Source organism: Lissotriton vulgaris, chromosome 12 (assembly GCF_964263255.1).
Source record: "Lissotriton vulgaris chromosome 12, aLisVul1.2, whole genome shotgun sequence".
NCBI lineage: Eukaryota > Metazoa > Chordata > Amphibia > Caudata > Salamandridae > Lissotriton > Lissotriton vulgaris.
Window position 1 is genome coordinate 771,828,433 of NC_141700.1, and position 22,692 is coordinate 771,851,124.

The window sequence follows — 22,692 nt, forward strand, 5'->3', positions numbered from 1 at the left end:
CTTAGACACAGCTTTTCCGCGCCAGAAACGCAGAGCTATGCCAAAAACCAACACTGGTGCCATGAAACTAGGGCCCTGAAAGGGGATGACCGTAACCCTAGATATCGGTTCCCAGAACGGGGAGGATGGGTGGGTCGGTAAGGAATCTATCACTAACTAATGTCTCTTACAGATATATCGGTACACAAGTAGTAACTTGTGCATCTGAAAGACAGGTTAGTGATAGATTCCTTACCTTAGAATAGATACCCCAGCAATACCAACCCCGGTGGTGGGTCTGCGAACCAATAATCACACCAGAAAGTCCTGGAGGACGGAACGGCCAAAGAAGCCATCCCTCCGGACTTGGCTGTCCAGGAAATAGTGTCTTGCAAACGTGTGCAGCGAGGCCCACGTAGCCGCCTGGCAAATGTCCTGCAAGGGCACTCCTCGGCCCAAGGCAGTAGTAGTAGCTGCGCTCGAGTGGAATGAGCCCTCAGCCCAACAGGGGGTTCCTTCTTAGCCAAGGAGTAACACGCCTAGATACACAAGATGATCCACCGCGAGATGGTCCGCTTGTGCACCCCTTTCCCCTTCTTAGCGCCCACGTAACCAACAAAGAGTTGGTCATCTACCCGGAACTGGCGTGTGCGATCCAGATAGAACGAGAGTGCACGTTTTGGGTCCAGACGGTGGAGCCATTCTTCCTCTCTCGAGGGATGCGGAGGCGGAAAGAAGGTGGGCAAGGTGATAGATTGCCCAATGTGAAAGGCCGTGACTACCTTGGGTAGAAAACAGGGCCGTGTCCGGATGGGCCGAAAGGAAAGGAGGTTTACAGGATAGAGCCTGGAGCTCACTCACTCTCCTGGCAGAGGTGATGGCTACCAGGAAGGCAGTTTTCAAAGTGAAAAGGCGAAGAGGACAAATGTGAAGTGGCTCAAAGGGAGCGCACATCAGAAAAGTAAGAACCAAGTTCAAGTCCCACTGAGGCATCACAAAGGGCACAAGAGGGAACGTATGCCTGATGCCTTTCAAGAATCGGGTAACAATAGTGGACTTGAACAAAGAAGGTTGATAAGGCAGCCTCAGAAAGGCTGAAAGGGCAGAAAGGTAGCCCTTGATAGTGCCCAGAGCAGAGACCTGCTGGGCAAGAGAAAGAAGAAAGAGAAGAACCTCAGAAAGAGGGGAAGAGAGAGGATCCACAGCCTTTGCTGTGCACCATGCCACAAATCTGTTCCACCTGCAGGCGTATACCGACATTGTGGAGGGACGCCTGGCTGCCAGAATGATGTTACAGACTTCAGGAGGCAAGTCAAATGGCCTCAACTGTCGCCGCTCAATCTCCAAGCATGGAGGTGGAGCCTGGACAGGTTCGGGTGGAGGACCGTCCCCTGCTGCTGCGACAGAAGGTCCTCCTGAAGAGGCAGACCAACGGGGGGGAATCGACTGACATACTGAGTAGCTCGGGATACCAGTACCTTCGTGCCCAGTCCGGAGCCACAAGGATGACTTGTGCCCGGTCGCGCCTGATCTTCAGCACTCTGGGCAGAAGTGGTATAGGCGGAAAGGCGTACAACAGACCGCAACTCCACTCGCGGCGAAAAGCGTCTCGGAGCGAGTGCCGCCTTGGAAATTCCAACGCGCAGAACTGATGACATTGCGCGTTCTCTTCGGTGGCGAATAGATCTAACCAAGGCTCTCCCCACTGCTGAAAGAGACCTTGCGCCACGTCAGAATTCAGACGCAATTCGTGATCCATCATGCACCGGCGGCTGAGTTCGTCCGCCCTGACGTTCAGAGAACCTGCCAGGTGTTGAACCACCAGAGTCACACCCTGATGTTCCAGCCATTGCCAGAGGCGCAGAGCCTCCTGGCAGAGGGTCCACAACCCCACCCTGTTTGTTGCAGTACCACATGGCGGTGGTGTTGTCCGTGAACACCTGCATTACACTCCCCCGGACAGAGGGGAGGAATGCCTTCAGTGCTAGACGAATCGCCCGCAGCTCCAAAAGGTTGATATGGAGCCGGGACTACTTTTGAGGTCAAAGGCCTCTAATCTCCGCCTCTCCCATGTGGCCTCCGCAGCCCTGGAGGGACGTGTCCGTCAGAACTACGTGCTCCGGTTGGGGAATGGAGAGGGATCTGCCACTGAGCCAATCGCGGTCCGTGAGCCACCACTGCAGGTGTCTCGCAGTGCCCTCCGAGATCAGGACATGGTCGGACAGGTTGCCCTGATGCTGGGCCCACTGAAACTTCAGGTCCCACTGCAGAGCCCGCATCCGCCAACGGGCGTAATGCACCAGAAGGATGCAGGAGGCCATCAGCCCCAGAAGCCGCAGCGTCAACCTGACCGAAACTCGGGATAAAGGCTGAAATACTGGTATCAGAGCCTGTATATCCCGAACCCGCTGTTCGGGTGGGTAAACCCGATACTGCGCCGAGTCGAGAACCGCTCCGATGAAAAGGAGCTTCTGAGAGGGGCACAGGTGACTTCGGCACATTGGTGGAGAACCCCAGCTGGTGCAAGAGGTCTGCCGTCTTCTGGAGGTGGCTGACGAGTGTCTGGGGCGAGCCCGCCTTCAACAACCAGTCATCGAGGTAGGGGAGCACTGAAACCCCTAACCTTAACAGATGGGCTGCGACCACTGCCATCACCTTCGTGAACACCCGTGGGGTGCTGGTAAGGCTGAAGGGGAGCACCGTAAACTGAAAGTGCTTGTGGCCTACCGTGAACCGTAGGTAACACCGGTGGGCCGGCAGGACGGGGATGTGGAAGTAGACATCCTGCAAGTCCAACGCTACCATCCCGTCTCCTGGGTCCAGGGCAGACCAGACCTGGGCTAGAGTCAGCATTTTGAACTTCTCCTTCCGGAGGAAGCCGTCGACGTTCCGTAGGTCCAAGATAGGGCGTAGGCGCCCTTTGCCCTTCTTGGGTACCATAAAGTAGTGGGAGTAGCAACCACGTCCTACTTCTGGACCAGGAACGCGCTTGATGGCCCCCTTGGCCTAGAGGGCTAAAACTTCCTCCTGGAGAAGCCGCAAATGATCCCCCGATACGCGGTGGTTCTGCGGTGGCATGGCTTGAGGAGTCTTCTCGAAGGGGAGGGAGTAGCCCCTTCGGACGATCTGCAGCACCCACCTGTCCGAAGTGACAGTGCGCCAGTGAGAGTGGCGATGGCGAACCCTGCCCCCCACTGGCGTCACATGGGCTGAAAAGCACGGACTAGGAGGGTTTAGAGGCAGATGCTGCGGGGGAGGGTGTGGACTGGCCTCGCCGTTGTCCCCGACCGCCTCCACGGCGATTACCACGGCAGCCACCGCGCTGGATGGTAGTCTGCGGCGTGTGGCTGGCGGCATGTGTGGGGGGCGCCCCTTCCTTGGCCGCGAAAAGCACCCGTGTGCTGGCACGGGGCCGAGAGGCCCAAGGACTTGGCCGTAGCCCCGGAGTCCTTAAAGCGCTCAAGCGCATGGTCTGCCTTGTCGCCAAAAAGGCGACGGTCATCAAATGGCATGTCCACCAGTATGTTTTGGACATCGGCCGAAAAGTTTGCGGACCTCAACCAGGCGTGACGTCTAACCGCCACCGTCGTTGCCATCCCTCTACCTAGTGAGTCAGTGGTATCCAGCCCACACCGGATAGAATATTTTGCTGCATCTCGGCCTTCCACAAGGGCTTGGCAGAGTTTGACCTGTACCTCCAACGGACACTCTGGCAGCAATTCCGCAACCATCTCCCACAGAGAGTGGGTGTAGCAGCAGAAGAGGCATGCGGTGTTGGAAGACCGCAGTCCCAGACTAAGGGAGGAGAAGATCTTCTTTCCGTACTACTCGTACCTCTTGGATTCCCTGTCCGGCAGAGCCGACGGGAATACGGTCTGGGAATTGGATGCCTGGATGACCAGGCTCTCGGGGGTGGGGTGGGTGGACAGGAAACATGGGTCGCCCGGAGCCGGGCAGTGCCGTCTGGCCACGTTCCAATCTACAGGCTGTGAGAAGTTGGCCGGATATATGATGCTCACTAGTTCTAGTGATCACCTTGTATCAGTCCAAACAACCCTTATGGTGATTGGTTGTAAGTCAACCTTATAGACCAGCTATCCTAGTGGTAGCATGGACAAAGTAGTCTTAGGCTACACTCTTTTGGCATGTGAAGCCAGCTGTTTTACCACATATAACCCCTTGAATACCAAGTGAAAGGACACCACACAGGTTGTTATGAAAATAAACAAGTATTTATTAACTAACATACACCTCTGAACTCTTTATGAGGTCAGAGGCCTAAGCACATGACAATACTAAGAAAGAAATAAGAGTTAACACAATATTTACACGTGTGCCTTAGGGGCACGACAAACCATATACTTGAAACAATGGAATGCGAGGAAAGAAAATACTGTAAGGAGATCCAGAGGCGGGAGGATCGCTGGGACTACGCTACCAACTAGGTAAGTAAGGAGCAGGAGGCCCACGGGACTCACGTGCAGAGTGGAAACTCACACACGAGATGCGTACCAACGTCTATGGATGCTACAGTTTATAGAGTTACGGATTCCGGACGAACCCGGCTGGATGGAGGAAAAACAACAGTGAACCTGGACACTAGGATAGTGAACACTGACTTCAGCACCTAGGAGCTTTAGTTACCTAACCCACAGGCTGTGGGTGCATAGGGCTGAAGTGGTGTCGGGTTTGCTGCGTTGATCCTGATGAAGCCTGAAACAAGTAGTTGCTGGCAGGCGGCCAGATGGAGGAGTCCGGTGGTTCCAAGGATGGAACTAGGAAGAAGAAGTCCTGAAAGGGAAGGGGACAGAGTCTCGGTCACTAGCCAGTGACGGTGCTGGTACCAGGAGGGAACCAGATACTGTCGCCGCGATCAGGTGGAAGAAGGGACGCCTCTCTCTGTAGCTGCGCGGACCAGGAGCTGTTCTTTACGACCAGGCAGGAGGCACGAGCTGTCCCACGTAGTCTGCTGCTCCTGGCGGTGTTGGATCGTCGATCTGGTCAACAGGCCTTGGCAAGTGCAAGCCACGCGGTGTAACAAAAATGGCGTCTGGTGCGGACCAGGAGGGTCCGGGGTGCCTCTCTTTTACAAGGAAGCAAGGGCCAGTCTGGGGGACCAGACCAGCAGTGTTGAAATCTTCGGGTCGTCGTCTCAGAGGTCACTAGCCAGCCGGCAAGTGACCAGACAACAGGAAAAGCAGCAACCAGGCAAAAGGGCCCCACGCAGATCACGTGGATGCTGGGGGGCTGGTCTTTGATGCAGGAGCTGCGTCGGTGTGGGGCTTCTCAGACCCCAGTGCACTCACTTGAGGATCCCTCGGCGGTCGTGCTGGAAGCGCGGTGCAGTTTTCTTCAAGATGGCCGTCTCCAAGTTGCTAGTCGCACCCACGGGTCCCAGCTGTGCTGTGGATGTAGGTAGAGGTCAGAGGAGTCTGGAGGTCCGGGTCTCGTCGAGCTGGGTCGTCTGGTTCCAGGAAGGACTTGCAGCACACCGCACAGGAGCTTGATGGTGCCTGCAGAGCAGGATGGTCACTCCATGACCATAGGGGAGATTCTTCAGTCTTCTGATATTCAGGAGGGCGAAGGTCAAGAGTTCTTCGTGGAAGTTGTCAAGATTAATCTAAACTGGAATGGGACCAGCTCCTACCTTTATCGAGCTAAAGGGGGGCTGCACTACAACTAGGTCCCTCCCCTGGGTGGGACCAGGAAGGGGGGTGGTTACACCCCATATCCTTTGTCCGGTCTTGCGCCAGCACTGGGGCTGGAGTGCCCCAGGAACTGGTTTAGACCGGTGTATGCACAGTGACACCTTGTGTGACCCAGGCATGTCTCATTCCTTTCAGCCCTGTATTACCTAATACACAAAATCCTGTCTGGGGTGGTGCTAGCACCTCCCAAGGCAGGAAACCCTTTGCCCGAGCCTCCCTCGCTGGAAGGACTCCCAGCAGCACGAGGTCAGACTTGTGTCTGTGGTGGCAGCATCCATTTTGTGATGCTGAGGCTCGAGTTAACTTTAAGCAGGGTTCACAGTTACATACATGTCGTGTCCCTCTAATAGGGTGGAATGCTACCCCCGTCGCCAGAATTGGCGAGGTGGTAGAATTCCAATTCGCATGACACCTTACTCGACATGTTTTGATAATGCTATCTCAAAGTTAGCATTTGACCGCGAGGTTCATAATGCACTTGAGTATATGGTATAGCGTTATCATGGAACAGCTATTAGGACTTGGTTCCGCAAGCTGCAAACGGGCTCAGCTCATGCCAGAGCACCATCTCACATAATTCCAAGCACTCTGCCTTCAGGATTGATAAGGCCTGCCATAGGAGTGACTGATAGGAAGATTTGTGTCAAGTCAAGTCAAGTCAAAAGATTTATATAGCGCGCTACATACCCGGAGGGTCTCAAGGCGCTTGTAGAAGGGTGGGGAGTTACTTGTCGAATATCCACGTTTTGAGTTGCTTTCTGAATGCTAGGTGGTTCTGAGTAAGGCGAAGGTGAGTGGGAAGAGAGTTCCAAGTTTTAGCTGCTAGGTAGGAGAAGGATCTACCTCCCATGGTGGTTTTGTTGATGCGAGGTACAGTGGCAAGGGCTTGGTTGGAGGATCGTAACTTGCGGGAGGGGGTGTAGAAGGATAGTCGTGTGTTGAGGCATTCGGGTCCGATTTCGTAGAGTGCTTTGTGTGCGTGGGTTAGGAGCCGGAAAGTGATCCTCTTATTGACGGGGAGCCAGTGGAGGTTTTTCAGGTGATCAGAGATGTGTTCTTTACGCGGGATGTCTAATATGAGCCTGGCTGAGGCGTTCTGGATGTGTTGTAGTTTTTTCTGGAGTTTTGCGGTGGTGCCGGCGTAGAGGGTGTTTCCATAGTCCAGTCGGCTCGTGACCAGAGCGTGGGTGACTGTTTTTCTAGTTTCGGTAGGGATCCAACGAAATGTTTTTTTGAGCATGCGAAGAATGTTGAAGCAAGATGAAGAAACGGCGTTGACTTGTCTGATCATCGAGAGTGAGGAATCCAAGATGACGCCCAGGTTCCGTGCGGGGTCCGTCGGGATGGGTGCTTTTCCAAGGGCCTCTGGCCACCAAGAGTCGTCCCAGGCGGAGGGGGAGGTACCTAAGATGAGGACTTCTGTTTTGTCTGAGTTCAGTTTCAGACGGCTGTGCTTCATCCATTCGGCTACTTCTTTCATTCCTTCGTGTAGGTTGGTTTTGGCCGTGTTAGGGTCTCTGGTGAGTGATAGGATCAGTTGAGTGTCGTCGGCGTAGGAGATGATGTTGAGGTTATGTTGGCGTGCGATGGCCGCGAGGGGGCTCATGTAAACGTTGAAGAGGGTGGGACTGAGTGAGGACCCTTGAGGTACGCCGCAGATGACTTCAGTGGCCTCTGACTTGTATGGTGGAAGGCGGACTCTCAGGGTTCTTCCGGAGAGGAAGGAGGTGATCCATTCCAGTGCTTTTCCTTGGATTCCGATGTTTTTGAGGCACTGTAGAAGGGTGCTATGGCAGACAGTGTCGAAGGCTGCGGAGAGGTCGAGGAGGATGAGGGCGACTGTGTCTCCATTGTCCAGTAGAGTTCGAATGTCGTCTGTTGCTGCGATGAGGGCGGTTTCGGTGCTGTGCTTGGCTCGGAAGCCGGACTGTGAGGAGTCGAGGGATTTGTTGGTTTCGAGGAATGCGGCGAGCTGGTTGTTGACAGCTTTCTCGATGACTTTGGCCGGGAATGGAAGGAGTGAGATAGGGCGATAGTTTTTGAGTTCGGTGGGGTCAGCTGTGGGTTTCTTCAGGAGGGCGCTGAGTTCGGCATGTTTCCAGCTTTCCGGGAAGGTTGCGGAGTTGAGGGAGCAGTTGATGACGTCTCGGAGGTGCGGTGCAATAATGGAGTCTGCTTTGTTAAAGATGTGGTGAGGGCAAGGGTCTGTGGGGGATCCTGAGTGGATAGAGTTCATCAGACGGATGGTGTCCTCAGTGGAGATTGGCTTCCAGTCATTGAGGATGTTCAGGGGGGGGGGGGGGGGTGGGGGTCCTGCAGGGGATTGGGTGGGTTGGTCTTCGGGTTGGTTGTCGAAGCTGTTGTGGATGTCTGCAATTTTGTTGTGGAAGAATGAGGCTAGGGAGTCGCAGAGGGCTTGAGAGGGGGTGATGTCGTTGGAGTTGGCTGAAGGGTTGGTAAATTCCTTGACGATGTTGAATAATTCCTTGCTGTTGTGGGCGTTGTTATCTAGACGGTCCTTGAAGGCTGCTTTCTTGGCATTTCGGATCAGTTGGTGGTGTGTGCGGGTGGCGTTTTTGAAGGCGTCCTTGGTGCTGGTGGTTGAGTCTTTTTTCCAGGCCTTCTCAAGGGAGCGACAGAGTTTCTTGGATTTCTTAAGATAATCGTTGAACCAGGAGGCCTTCTTGCTGCCTAGTTTGATTTGTCGTTTTTTCAGTGGTGCTAGGATGTCGGCGCTGTTGGATAACCATTGGGTGAGGTTGGTGGCTGCTTGGTCTGGGTTTGAGGAGTGGGCGGGGGGCTTTTGAAGAAGCGATGAGGAGATCTGGTCGATGGTGATTTTGTTCCGGTTTCTTTGCAGAGTGGGTTGGGGGTGGTTGTTGGATGTGGGCTTGTTGTAGGTGAATGTGTGTGACCTGCGATGTGGGTGGGGGTAGTTACAAGTTGTTTGAGTCCGAGGTTTGCGAGGTTGTCCAAAAGGGTGGTGGTGTTGCGGTCGTTGTTCTTTTCAAGGTGAAAGTTGAGGTCTCCTAAAAGGATGTAGTCCTCGGAGGGGAGCGCGTGTGGAGTGATGAAGTCCGTGATATCTTCACTAAATTGTGCGCGGGGTCCTGGTGGCCTATAAAGGAGGGTGCCTCTGAGTGTGGTCTTGGGGTCGATGTGGATCTGGAAGTGAAGGTGTTCAGAGTTGGCGAGATTGACGTCTGAGCTGGTTGAGATGCGGATGGATTTCTTATGGACGATAGCGATGCCTCCTCCAGTGTGACCAATTTTAGGGTTAGCTATAGGGTTACTATATCTAAAGCAAAGGGTGATTACACCACCTTGCCCCAGCTGATTGATCAGCCAGTTGTGTCAGATTTGGATGGCCAGCCAGGGGTGGCATAATACATGCTGCAGCCCCTGGTAGGCCCTGGGTGCACCTATGCTCTGGGTACCTAAGGTACACTGTACAGGGGCTGATAAGGTGACTCAGTATCCAATTAAATATGTACCTAGAGTACATGGAATCCATTTTACAGAGAGAGCAGTGGGCCTGGGGTCCTGAATAGCAAGGCCCCAGGTCAACTAAGTCGAAAAACCAGCAAAACACCAGGCAAAAAGTTGGGGGCAACCAGAGTCAGATATCCACCTTCCTACACAGGCGAACCCGTAGCGGCCCTGGACCAAGTGCCCAAAAGAACGTCGGTCAAGGCCTCATTAAAGGGCAGCAGAGGCTCGGCCGAGCTGGACTGCGGTTTAAGGACCTCAGTGAGGAGGTTAGTCCTCAGGGCCGCGACGGGGAGCTCAAGGCCCAAGGCCTTGGCAGCCCTCATCAACACCACACTATAGGCTGCCCCCTCCTCCGAAGCCACGGTAGAAGGGGAGACAAAACCAGTGTCTGGAGAGGTGTCCAGACAACTGGCCTCCCCAAGTTCCCATGCTCAGTCCTCCTGAGACGGACACTCTCGGGTCAGAGGGTCCTCAGACCCCTTCCAATCCTCCTGATCACCCATCTCCTGATACTCAGGGTTTTCAATTAATGGGGCCGGTTCATTTAAGTAAAACTCCCCAAGCGCCGCCGAAAGAGGCGCCCAGTGGCACCGTTGCGACGTTGGAACAGGAGCGAAGGAGGCATCGGGGACAGCGCCGCCCGAGGACGGCGGCGGAGGTGACACATGGCGGACCGACGCCGAGGGGGGTCGTAAGGTCCACCGGCGACGACCCGGATCCCAAAGCGGGTCCAGTGGGGTCCTGCGGCACCGGGCCCGAAGGTGCCGGAACCCTTGAGGCCTGCGGCACCAGGCCCGAAGGCGCCGGCGGCGTCGGGACCGTGGGGCACTGCGGCGCGGTCGATGCACTTGACGGCGTCAGGGCAGAAGCCCCCGACCCGCTAGGGCCCCCAGACGGGTCCGCTGGGCCCGAAGGTGCGGAGCCCGTCGGGGAAGAGAGGTTCCTCATGGCCATGAGGAAGCGCTCCATCTCCCCCGGCGTCGTGTCGTGCCCAGGGACCGGAGGGTGTGGGGCAGGACGAGACGGCTGGGCGGTGTCACCCGAACCCCCGGCAGCGTTGCGCGAGGGGGGGAGGGGGGCGTGGGAGAAAGTCAGAAGAGCAATGACACCCCTTCGACTTCTTGTGTTTCGTACCTGACTACTACTTCGACCCGGAGGAGTGGTGCCGACTCCCGGAGCTGTGGCGGCTCCGTCCCCGCGACCTGTCCCTCGACCTCCCGTGGGACCGGGACCTCTCGCAGCGCAGGGCCGTCTGCAGGAGTTCGAGTCCCCTGCGGGACCGCTGCCGCCTGGCTTTCAAAGAGGGCCCGGCAGTCGGAGCAGGCCTTGTCGACGTGGCCGATGCCTAGACAAGTTAGACACAGGTGGTGAGGATCCGTGACCGACATCGTGCGGTCGCAATCCTCGCAGTGCTTGAATCCGGCCATCCCTACGGCACCGATCGGAGTTGTAAGACTGAGAAATGATCAAAAGTGATTCCAAAAAGGTAGTAAAAAATTGACTAGGGGTTACTGCTTTTTCCAGATCTGCGCTTGCTGGCGCGGAAAAAAGAAGAACTGACGTCAGCACGCGGAGGCGGCGTTTAAGTACTCCGACGACATCACGGCGCCCACGACGCGGAGCCGCAGACGACGCCTACCGATGCGCAAGGGTACTGCTACGCTAAAGATTTCCGGATCCAGTCTGACGCCTGGGCATATTCTAAGGTAAGGAATCCATCACTAACGTGTCTCTTTCAGATTCTCTTTTAACTACACCAAAATGAGGTATAGTATGCACAGAGTCCAGTGGAACATCAAAGGTAGGCAGAGGTAAAAATAGATATCACCTTACTCTCTATTTGTGGTAGGGTGGGCGAGTATTAAGGCTTTATCAGAGGGTAGCATTAAGCATTTGTTGTACACACTGTAGCAACAAATGATGTCACCCACTCCAACTGACCAATTTGTTTGTATAAAAAATATTAAGTTATTTTATTCCTTAAAACCAAGACAAGTCTGGTGCAGGTAAGTAAAATAAATTCCTTCCAAGCAATGTTTTACTGTTGAATGCAGATTCAAATGCAGTTGATTGAATTACAGGTTAGTAAATGTTTCAAAATTACTTTTCAGTTACTTTACTGATTACTTTCATCGTTATTTTTTTTAAGTCACTTTTTCTACTCTGTGTGATATGCCTGGATATATCACTGGGACATTTCCTAGAGAAAAGGTAAGTAAATCAGTTTTTGTACCTTTGCAGTTTTTCAAGTTCTCATAAAAAAACCACACTTGAAACAATTTAAGGAAAAAACGTCAATGTATTCCTATCGAGAAAAATGAAGTTAACGGTAAGCAGGTAAGTACTTGTTTGTGGAAGTTGGCACTCTGTGGTTAGAGCCAGGGTTCCCCCAGGGTCTAGGATGCACTCTTGAAACACCTTCAGCAGCACTAGGGCGGCCGGGTGCGGAGGCCGAATGTTATTCAGTGAAGTAGTGTGGCTCACTGGTTAGAGGCGGCAGACCCGAGAGCAGAGGACGGCCCGGGACCAGGGTTCGATTCCCGGCGCGGCAGGTTTCTGGACCAGGGTCAGCGGACTCGATAATTCTCTCGCCTCGGTGCCCACTCTGATCAGCGATCACACTCGGCAACTCTGGGCATTAGCTTGCCTCATCTTCACTAACGGCCCCACCAGACCGCCGGGGATGCCTGGTCTCACCCTGGAGATACCCATTAAGGGACCATCTCTCAGGGAAGCCAGGAAGGGTTTCGCAGCGGTTGAAGCGCCTTGGGACCCTACGGGTAAGTAGTGCGCTATATAAATGCCAATACATACATTCAATGGAGGACAGGGGGCCTCCGGTTGGTGGCTTCTCACAAGCAGTCAAAAGTGGTCAGTTCCCGCTCGGGCAACCTAAACTCAAACGTGCACAGCTGTGGGGTTAAATAAGGTCTAAATTTTCTTATTGTGCATTAATTAATGATAGATCATATTAACCAAATGTTTAACAATTCTCATTAATGCAATTTATTACTCATTGCATGATTAGCAATAAAGCCCGTCACTGTATTTAATGGATATATTTTTTCAGGTTTGCCCGGGCGAAGGGAACACCAGTCCCGAAATGCATAGGGCTGGATTCTGAATCCTCAATCGTCATACACAGATGTACTTTAATGATGAAATATGTCATTTAGTGATTATTCTCATAAAAAGCGGTACAAAAGGGGGTGGTGATGGACGGAGCATCTGAATCAAACACTCACACCCAGTCAAAAGATCTGGGTTTAATCCATCACTGTTCTTTAGCCCACTCGGCCACCCCAGTTCAGACATGGCTATATGCAAATCAGTCTGACCCTGTGCCTCATGGGAACAGTCCAGCCCTAACTGCCAAGCCATGTCTTCCCTAGACCAGAAACAAGTTTCCGAGGACAGGTTTCTGGATTCCACTTATTGTGCCACCCTTAGGGGCCCTGTACCTTGACACCCACACCCTGCTTTTGCAGGCTGAATGACTTGTGCAGAACTAAACAGAGTCGACATGGCACACATCCCAGTGTGCCATGCCCACAAACCCACTGCCCTGGCATACCTCAGTCACCCTTCTAGCTGGGTGCACTATGCCTGTGGTGTGGCACAGGTGCATAAGCACTGTCCCCATACAGTACCCAAGGCCATTCCTGGGCACTGTAAGTGCAGTGTTTCCATTAAGAGTATAGGGTGCTGGGAGGTCGTCATTAGGAACTCCACAGCATCATAACGGCTACACTGAAGACTGACAAGTTTGATATCAAACTTCTCAACACATTAAACCCACATGGATGCCAGTGCGGGATTTAATATAAGAAGCACTACAGAGGGTATCTTAGAGATGCCCCCTGAAACCTAACCTACAATCCACGTCTTGTCTGAGAGGCTGGATATGCTGCCACACAGCAGGCATGTTTCTGGACCCCTGGGTGGAGATCCCCCTGCTCTCCTGGGCCTGTAGCAATGCACATCCTGGGCGAGGTGCTAGTTCTCCCCCAGGATAGGCAGGGGGAATCTTCAAAGGCATACCGCCTTTGTGAGCTTCTCAAGGCCACTTGCTGTACTCAGCAACTGGCCCTCACCGGTTCTGACCCCCACTCAGGCAGAAAGACTGCGGGAAACCCTAATAGAGGAAAGGGGGTGTGCCAGTCTGTGCAAACTCCACCCCTCAGGTGGGAGAAGCGAGGTGAAGCACAACTCTGGGCTCCGGCCATCTTGAAGATGGGGAGCCCTGCCCAATCAGAGATGGGCTCCTGCCCCCCTCCCACAGGAGAGGAGCAGGATAGGGGTTGTATTCACTCCAGGACAGGGACCTATTGGTCCCTGCCCTTCCCCGACCTGTAACGCCCCTAAATTTAGTATTTAGGGGCACCATCAACCTTCCTTCCTGAGATCCAGATTTCGAAACAAGAAAGAAGAGCAAGAAGAACAAGACCTGCCACGCAGCTGTTAACAAAAGGTCGACACCAACTGACTTGGCCTTATCCCTACAAGCCTGGTGATCCTTTAACCTGCTCCTGCTAAATCCCGGCGTCTCCTGCCGACAGCAACCTCGAGAACCCCAGAGGACCTGCCTGCCTGATCCTCTTAGAGACTGGGACTCCCATGAGCAGTGGCTCTGCTTAAACAGCAATACCCTGGTGCCAGCCAGAAACCGCGAATCCTCCACACTCTGCATCCCCCATTTGCCCTGAGCAAGTGACCAGGAGCCCAGCTTCCACAGGCATGTGGCCTGCTTGCTAGCAGCCACCAACCGAAGGCCCCCTGCCTCTCATTAGATAACATTGGGCCTAACTACTGTAGTGTAGTTCCTATATTCCCAAAAGGCTCTGCTCATTGGAATAATATATCCTATACATTTGACTTAGGACTCATGTCTACTAGGTCTCTATCGAATATATTAGACTTAATTGTGAGTGCCAGCTAGCTCAGAGGTCACTAGAAACTTTCTCCAATAAACAAGAAGGAATTAGTTTCTGACAAACGCATAAACAGGACAACTTTGTTTCCCAAAGAATAAAACTCATCTTCAGAGTCGTGGAAACAATAGATAGATATTTTACTCAATCGTGCATGCTTTATTTCATCAGAGTTGTAGAGAAATAGAGAGACGGCGTTTTAAATAAAAGGTTTATTGAACGGTCTATTTTCTCATGCAAGTAAAGTGAACTGCTACAATCGTAATACTGATAGCAAAGTATAGTCCGTACAGTAAGAACATATTATAAAATATTACTGTAAAAGCATTGTATGGTTTCTAAGCCATAGATAAATACATACATAAATAACAAAGGCTAAAAGTACTCAACTGGTGCTTCTAAAGTACGTCTACCCCGATGTACCTAACCTAAGTCTAGTACGAGCGAAGAAGTGAGGTGTAGCATAGGTTTAGTTTGTCTTTGCCAAGAATCTATCCAAGAATTCGCTTAGGATCTAATCAGCTCCGTACCTTGGTTTTAGAATGTCGGAGGTCTGTTATCTCCGTCTTGGGACTCGATTTCCCAACACCCCGCGAAGGGAGCTTGGAAACACTGGAGCTGGATTCTTAGACAGAGAAAGGACAGCTTCTCTGTCAGTGCGTCAGCTGGAGGGTCGGCTTCCTTCAGCAGTTGCTGTAGTGAGCTGCGTCGCGCAAGTAGATAGTCGAGCTGCTCCGAACCACTGTGTGTTTGCTAGGGCAAGTGAAGGCATGTTTATACCTTTGAAGGTGCCTTGTTTGACGTAAAGTCACACATAATAACGTCACCAAAGAACCCCAAGGGAATGATAGTTCTTTGCAAACTCCATGATTTCTAGGACAAATCAATATTCAAGTAAGGGTATGTCCCTAACTGCTGAAGCAGAGTTTTCCAAGAAATCGTTGTGGCTTTTTGGAACTAGTGGAAGTAGCCAAGCCTGTATCTGGCCTGGATGGGTTATGTCTAAATATGGATATGATTTCTTTGTCTATATAAGGGCAATGTGAATTATATCTATAGAAGGGCATGAATCTGTAATTTACGCTTGGATTATAAAATGCTACACAACACCCACTCCACTTTATTATGTTCGATATTACTAAATTCTAAGTATTTTTAAAAATATCTAAAGCATGATGTGTAAAAAATCCCTCTCAAAATACATAAAATTCATTTGAAATGGTTGTACATGAAAGATAAGCATTTGTGCTGTACGCATTTGAAGGGAAATATTTTCATTCAAAGCATCTAGTGTGACATTGAAATATGCTTATCAGAATGAGTCATGAAATAACATTTATGAAATGGCTCTGGAATACAGAAGAAAAAGTCGAGACCATTTCATGACAATATATACTGTTTAGGTTGTGGATAAGGTGAAATATTGTCTCTTGGAAGTGTTTCAAAGAATTCTTGTTCTCCAAGAATAGTTCTACTTTAAGCAGATTACTTTGTGCCAAAAAAAGTTCAATTTTGGAAAAAGTCAAATCGTAGAAAAATAGAGTTCTTAAAGTTGGAAATTTTGTTATAAAAAGTGAAGGTTGAGTACAGAGTCCCATAGTACACTGTGTGCTAACTTACAAAATCATTCTCGTTGTTTGGAGAAAACATAAAATCTTCTAGGCTGGTAAAGAAATGGTCTACCACAGTAGGTGAAAGTTGGACCACTTCATTAAGTAAACCGATAGCACAAAAATGTGAAGCATCGCCATCAGCGTTAGCCGCATTAGCAATGTTCCTCCGAGATGGTACCTGTGTGCCTGTCGATCCACGTATCTCCCCGTCAGCAGATTGCGTCTGTGAGATCTCAATGAATGCAGTCATCAGGATTGGTAGCCGCTGGGGGAAACACGATGCATGGACCGTTACTGAACCAAGCAAGGTATCAACATCCGTTGGTAGTGCTGATGGAAGTGTTAGACAGACGTCCAACACGCATTCTTCACCACAAAGCAGGCAACGTAGAAGAGGTAAGATGCAATCTTGCCAGATTGGTCGGAATGATAGAACTACGTGGTATTCAGGTCTCTTAGACGAGCCAGGCCCAGAATCTGTATCATGCGCTCACGACACTTCATTGCCAGGAGAGTGTTCTCTATGGTATTCTGGGTATTGCTGCTGACCGGACTTGCCATATCGGAGCAGAAGGAACAATAATAGTATTCCTGCTACGAGTCCCAAATGAGAGGCAGGCCGCCGAACACAAGAGTGCACAAAGTTTGGAAAAATGCAGAGGACTGCTTCAAAGGGTGCCAACAGTCCCGAAAAAAACTGTCTTAAAAACATGTACAATACCACTGGTATCAGACATGTTTAAGATACTACCTAACATTTCTACGAAATGTATTGGGAAGTTTGCAGATAAAAGGGCATGTATCTCTGCAGAGGACCTTGCAACTTGTAGTTCATACGTCTCTTTGGACTAGAACAGTGGCACTTTTTTTTGTAAAAGAATGGCTTTCATTCTGCTTAAAGTATCAATTCAAATAGAAGAGATGTTCAGTGAAGGCCATAAGAAATGCGTTACCTGTAACTGCAGTTATCCAGTATTGGTGTGTTTCATAGATTCACATGACCGAATCATTCCCCGTCGTCAAGACGGGAGTCTCCAGTATATAGAAAAGTAATGTCCTATAGACATACATAGAGAGAAGAAGGCCTAAGGGTCCCACCTTAGTAGCCTATGTCTTTTTGTAAAAAGGATCAAACTCTAGAAGAGAGCCAATCAGATAACACCTCCCTCTAGAACCTTCCTGTCAGGAGCCTCAGTCTCTCCGATTTTCGTACGCACCAAGCTAGGTAGGCGTAGCACTGATAGAGAGATAGGTGAGTCCTTCCAGGGGAGGCGGGAGGGTTGCATGTGAATCTATGAAAGACACCAATACTGGTTAACTGCAGTTACAGGTAAGTAACGCATTTCTTATTTAGTATTTGGGGTGTCTTTCATAGATTCCCATTATGGTGCTGTGGAGTTCGTAATGACAACCTCCCAGAACCATATACTCTTAAATGGCATCACTCCACTTACAGTGCCCAGGAATGGGCCCTGGGTACTGTAGGGGCACAGGGCTCATGCACCCGTGCCCTCACCTCTGGCATAGGACACCCAGCTAGAGGGGTGACTGAAGCAGGTCAGGGCAGTGGGTTCTGTGGGCCTGGCACACTGGGATGTGTCATTCACAACAAACAATGGGGGTAGGGTCTAAGGGCGAGTTTACCGACCAACCAGGTGCATGCCCCAAAATACAGTATTATCACTACAGAGAACACCTGGGGGTCAAAAATAAGCGGTGGATCATAAGACCAATTGCAACACAAAAGACACCAGTGAGTGAGCTTCGATAGCGAAATGCCGGCCGAGGTAAGGCTCAAGAGCAAATGGAGAAATAGTTCCCATTAGAAGCCACTCTGTACCGCCCTTATTCTCATCATCTGGGTTCTCCTTACCCAGGAGACTGAACGGCCGGTCAGGTGTTACCGTAGCCGATATGTGCGAGATAAGGGAAGTGAATGAAGTACAAAGGATTAAGGTGGCTACTGTAGAGGCAGTGTTGTGGTGGGAAAAGTGCTGAGTGAGGGGAGAGAATATAAAATTAGGTGGTCGGGTGGACAAACAACATTTATTAGTGTCCCCCAATCCCTAAAATTTAAAAAGCAAGTGTAAGTGCGGGTTCCAAATAATCACCGTACTATATGATGGTCAACATGTTTCTGCATTATTCTGAACAAAGTTTCAAATGCATTCTTCAGGACCGAAATTGTAAAACACTGCTACTTAGATTTTGTGAAATTAAAACCAATATCACCTGATCTTCAGGTACAAACTCAACCGAATACTGTTGCGTCGCACGATATTAGATCCACACAAAAAGACAGACAAGATAGAAAAGAGAACATGGTTGAGTCATATTCCCATGATTGGTATACTGTGACAAAAAAGACATGTATAAAGACAAACATTGTCGATTAGCAGACTCACCCAAATCTTGTGGTTGAGAGGCTTCACCCCACCTGGCCACAGCGCAGGTATGAGGAGCACCGCTCTACAAAGAATTCATAAGTAATGCCTTTAGAGCAATAAATCAAAAGTTTAAAAATGAGTTCACATCGTGGTTAATGGTTTAATAAGTCCTTCCTACTCCTCATTTAAGAATGTGGAGCATCCCACTACTACTCAACTCCATCAATCCAAAAACGGCTGGCCAAGAGGAGGATAGCTTGGTCATAGAGGGGTTAATCGTTATATAAACTACGCTTATCAGCGTGTGTGCTTTGTAATCAGAACCCCTCCAGAGTCAAGCGCTTTTAAACAACATACTGTTAGAAAAATATTGAGCCTTGTGAACTCAAGTCAAGCGCTTTTAAACAACATATTGTTAGAAAAATATTGAGCCTTGTGAGCTTAAGGCATCCAAACTCTGGGGCACTGGTTTTAGCGCGATCGTTGTCAAAATAACTGACGTGACAGTATTAGTTTTGTTGGCCGGGTAAAGATACTCGTCTTACTAACAACGCGCTATGATTCTGGAAAAGGCAGACACTGATTATAGCGCGATCGTTGTCAAAATCACTAACGTGACAATATTAATTCTGTTAGCCGGGTAAAGAAACTCGTCTCACTAACAACGCGCTCTAATTCTGAAACAGGCAGCAGGGTAAAGAAACTCGTCTCACTGACAACGCGCTCCGATTCTGAAACAGGGAGCAGGCTGCATCAGCGCGTATACCTAGTAACGCGATCGTGATCTAACAGCGATGCATTGTTTGGGCTTCAAGCACAGAGAGCCTGCTCGCTTACCTAATCCGTCGATGTCTCCAGGCAGTCAGCTGTACTGCTTGGGGGGGCACCGGCGTTACTGTGGACGCGACTGATATGCACTTCCTCGTTGTACAAGGAATAATGACAGTCACGTGGTACAATCACATGACCACAGGAATGCTGGGAAATGTAGTTCCAACTGAGATCAGTGTGTAAATCAGACAATGATTAAGGCAAATATGTACAGTAATGAGTATCTAGGGAGTTCAAAAGAATAGTCTATGGCCTAAAAAGCGCCGAGGCAGAGTTGCTAGTGAAAACCCAGAGGGTAGATATATGTGTGTGTTTACAGTAGAGGATCATAGGGACATCCAAGGGATAGGTTCGTTTAGTCCCTCTTTGTCACTGTTAAGACGGTATACCCACTTTTGTTCAATTTTGAACAGGAAACGGCTGATGTCAGTACAGGACAAGGGTATCAATGGTTGCTCAAGAACAGTCCAGCAGAAATCTTCCGGGCCATGGCCCTTTTCCAAGAAATGCGCGGTGAGGCGGGTGGCTTGTTTTCTACACCGCACCGTGCTTTTGTGCTCCTGTAGTCTCGTCCTGATTTTGCGGGTCGTCATGCCTACGTATCGCAAAAGGCAAGGGCAGGTAATCAAGTATATTAGGTTGCTGCTGTTGCAGTTGGTAAATCTCTTCTGTATCCAAGGGCGATTAGTCCCAATGTCAACCTCGGTGGATTTCCTGGTTTGGGGACAAACACTACATGCCCCGCAGGGGTGGTGTCCAGATACTGGAGGTAAGTCCCACAACGTGCCAACTTGCCTGGGTTCTTTGTTGCGTGGGCGGGTATGGACCAATTGGTCCTTGAGATTTTGTCCTCTTTTGAAAGCAAAAATAGGGGGGGCAATGTCATCATTTTCAGTCTTTAGGATCGACCAATGTTTCTTTATGGTTTTCTGTACCAGGTTTGAGCGTGTGTTAAATGTATTCACAAAAGCAATACGGTTTGTCTTATCTTTGGGTGGCTGTATCTCCAAGAGGGAATCTCTATTATTATTGGACGCCCTCTTCTTTGATTTCCGAATGATCTTTCTCGGATAGTCCTTTTCACTCAGTTGGGTTTCCAAATTCTTGGAGTGAATTTCAAATGCTTCTTTGCTGGAGCAGTTCCTTTGTACCCTTAAAAATTGGCCGAAGGGCAGGTTGTCTCTCAGGGCTCGAGGGTGACAACTGTCGTACCTTAGTAGGGCATTCCTAGCCATGGGCTTCCGATAAAGTTCCGATTCAATGCCATTGGCGGTTGCGTGTAGCCTCAGGTCCAGAAAGGCTAGTGAGGTTCTGCTATGTTCAATGGTGAACTTCAAGTATGGATTCTTACTATTCAACCAGCCATGGAATAGTAATAGGTCTTCCTCTGTGCCGCGCCACACCACCAGAATGTCATATATTGATGACATTCTGGTGGTGTGGCGCGGCACAGAGGAAGATACAGCCACCCAAAGATAAGACAAACCGTATTGCTTTTGTGAATACATTTAACACACGCTCAAACCTGGTACAGAAAACCATAAAGAAACATTGGTCGATCCTAAAGACTGAAAATGATGACATTGCCCCCCCTATTTTTGCTTTCAAAAGAGGACAAAATCTCAAGGACCAATTGGTCCATACCCGCCCACGCAACAAAGAACCCAGGCAAGTTGGCACGTTGTGGGACTTACCTCCAGTATCTGGACACCACCCCTGCGGGGCATGTAGTGTTTGTCCCCAAACCAGGAAATCCACCGAGGTTGACATTGGGACTAATCGCCCTTGGATACAGAAGAGATTTACCAACTGCAACAGCAGCAACCTAATATACTTGATTACCTGCCCTTGCCTTTTGCGATACGTAGGCATGACGACCCGCAAAATCAGGACGAGACTACAGGAGCACAAAAGCACGGTGCGGTGTAGAAAACAAGCCACCCGCCTCACCGCGCATTTCTTGGAAAAGGGCCATGGCCCGGAAGATTTCTGCTGGACTGTTCTTGAGCAACCATTGATACCCTTGTCCTGTACTGACATCAGCCGTTTCCTGTTCAAAATTGAACAAAAGTGGGTATACCGTCTTAACAGTGACAAAGAGGGACTAAACGAACCTATCCCTTGGATGTCCCTATGATCCTCTACTGTAAACACACACATATATCTACCCTCTGGGTTTTCACTAGCAACTCTGCCTCGGCGCTTTTTAGGCCATAGACTATTCTTTTGAACTCCCTAGATACTCATTACTGTACATATTTGCCTTAATCATTGTCTGATTTACACACTGATCTCAGTTGGAACTACATTTCCCAGCATTCCTGTGGTCATGTGATTGTACCACGTGACCGTCATTATTCCTTGTACAACGAGGAAGTGCATATCAGTCGCGTCCACAGTAACGCCGGTGCCCCCCCAAGCAGTACAGCTGACTGCCTGGAGACATCGACGGATTAGGTAAGCGAGCAGGCTCTCTGTGCTTGAAGCCCAAACAATGCATCGCTGTTAGATCACGATCGCGTTACTAGGTATACGCGCTGATGCAGCCTGCTCCCTGTTTCAGAATCGGAGCGCGTTGTCAGTGAGACGAGTTTCTTTACCCTGCTGCCTGTTTCAGAATTAGAGCGCGTTGTTAGTGAGACGAGTTTCTTTACCCGGCTAACAGAATTAATATTGTCACGTTAGTGATTTTGACAACGATCGCGCTATAATCAGTGTCTGCCTTTTCCAGAATCATAGCGCGTTGTTAGTAAGACGAGTATCTTTACCCGGCCAACAAAACTAATACTGTCACGTCAGTTATTTTGACAACGATCGCGCTAAAACCAGTGCCCCAGAGTTTGGATGCCTTAAGCTCACAAGGCTCAATATTTTTCTAACAATATGTTGTTTAAAAGCGCTTGACTTGAGTTCACAAGGCTCAATATTTTTCTAACAGTATGTTGTTTAAAAGCGCTTGACTCTGGAGGGGTTCTGATTACAAAGCACACATGCTGATAAGCGTAGTTTATATAACGATTAACCCCTCTATGACCAAGCTATCCTCCTCTTGGCCAGCCGTTTTTGGATTGATGGAGTTGAGTAGTAGTGGGATGCTCCACATTCTTAAATGAGGAGTAGGAAGGACTTATTAAACCATTAACCACGATGTGAACTCATTTTTAAACTTTTGATTTATTGCTCTAAAGGCATTACTTATGAATTCTTTGTAGAGCGGTGCTCCTCATACCTGCGCTGTGGCCAGGTGGGGTGAAGCCTCTCAACCACAAGATTTGGGTGAGTCTGCTAATCGACAATGTTTGTCTTTATACATGTCTTTTTTGTCACAGTATACCAATCATGGGAATATGACTCAACCATGTTCTCTTTTCTATCTTGTCTGTCTTTTTGTGTGGATCTAATATCGTGCGACGCAACAGTATTCGGTTGAGTTTGTACCTGAAGATCAGGTGATATTGGTTTTAATTTCACAAAATCTAAGTAGCAGTGTTTTACAATTTCGGTCCTGAAGAATGCATTTGAAACTTTGTTCAGAATAATGCAGAAACATGTTGACCATCATATAGTACGGTGATTATTTGGAACCCGCACTTACACTTGCTTTTTAAATTTTAGGGATTGGGGGACACTAATAAATGTTGTTTGTCCACCCGACCACCTAATTTTATATTCTCTCCCCTCACTCAGCACTTTTCCCACCACAACACTGCCTCTACAGTAGCCACCTTAATCCTTTGTACTTCATTCACTT

At 49.8% G+C, this 22,692-nt stretch overlaps 1 protein-coding gene across 2 annotated transcripts in view; it reads right to left on the reverse strand.

The window, feature by feature from the left end:
• Positions 1-22,692, reverse strand: part of GIGYF1 (GRB10 interacting GYF protein 1) — a 1,483,862-nt gene that overhangs the window by 401,698 nt on the left and 1,059,472 nt on the right. The window lies entirely within an intron of this gene.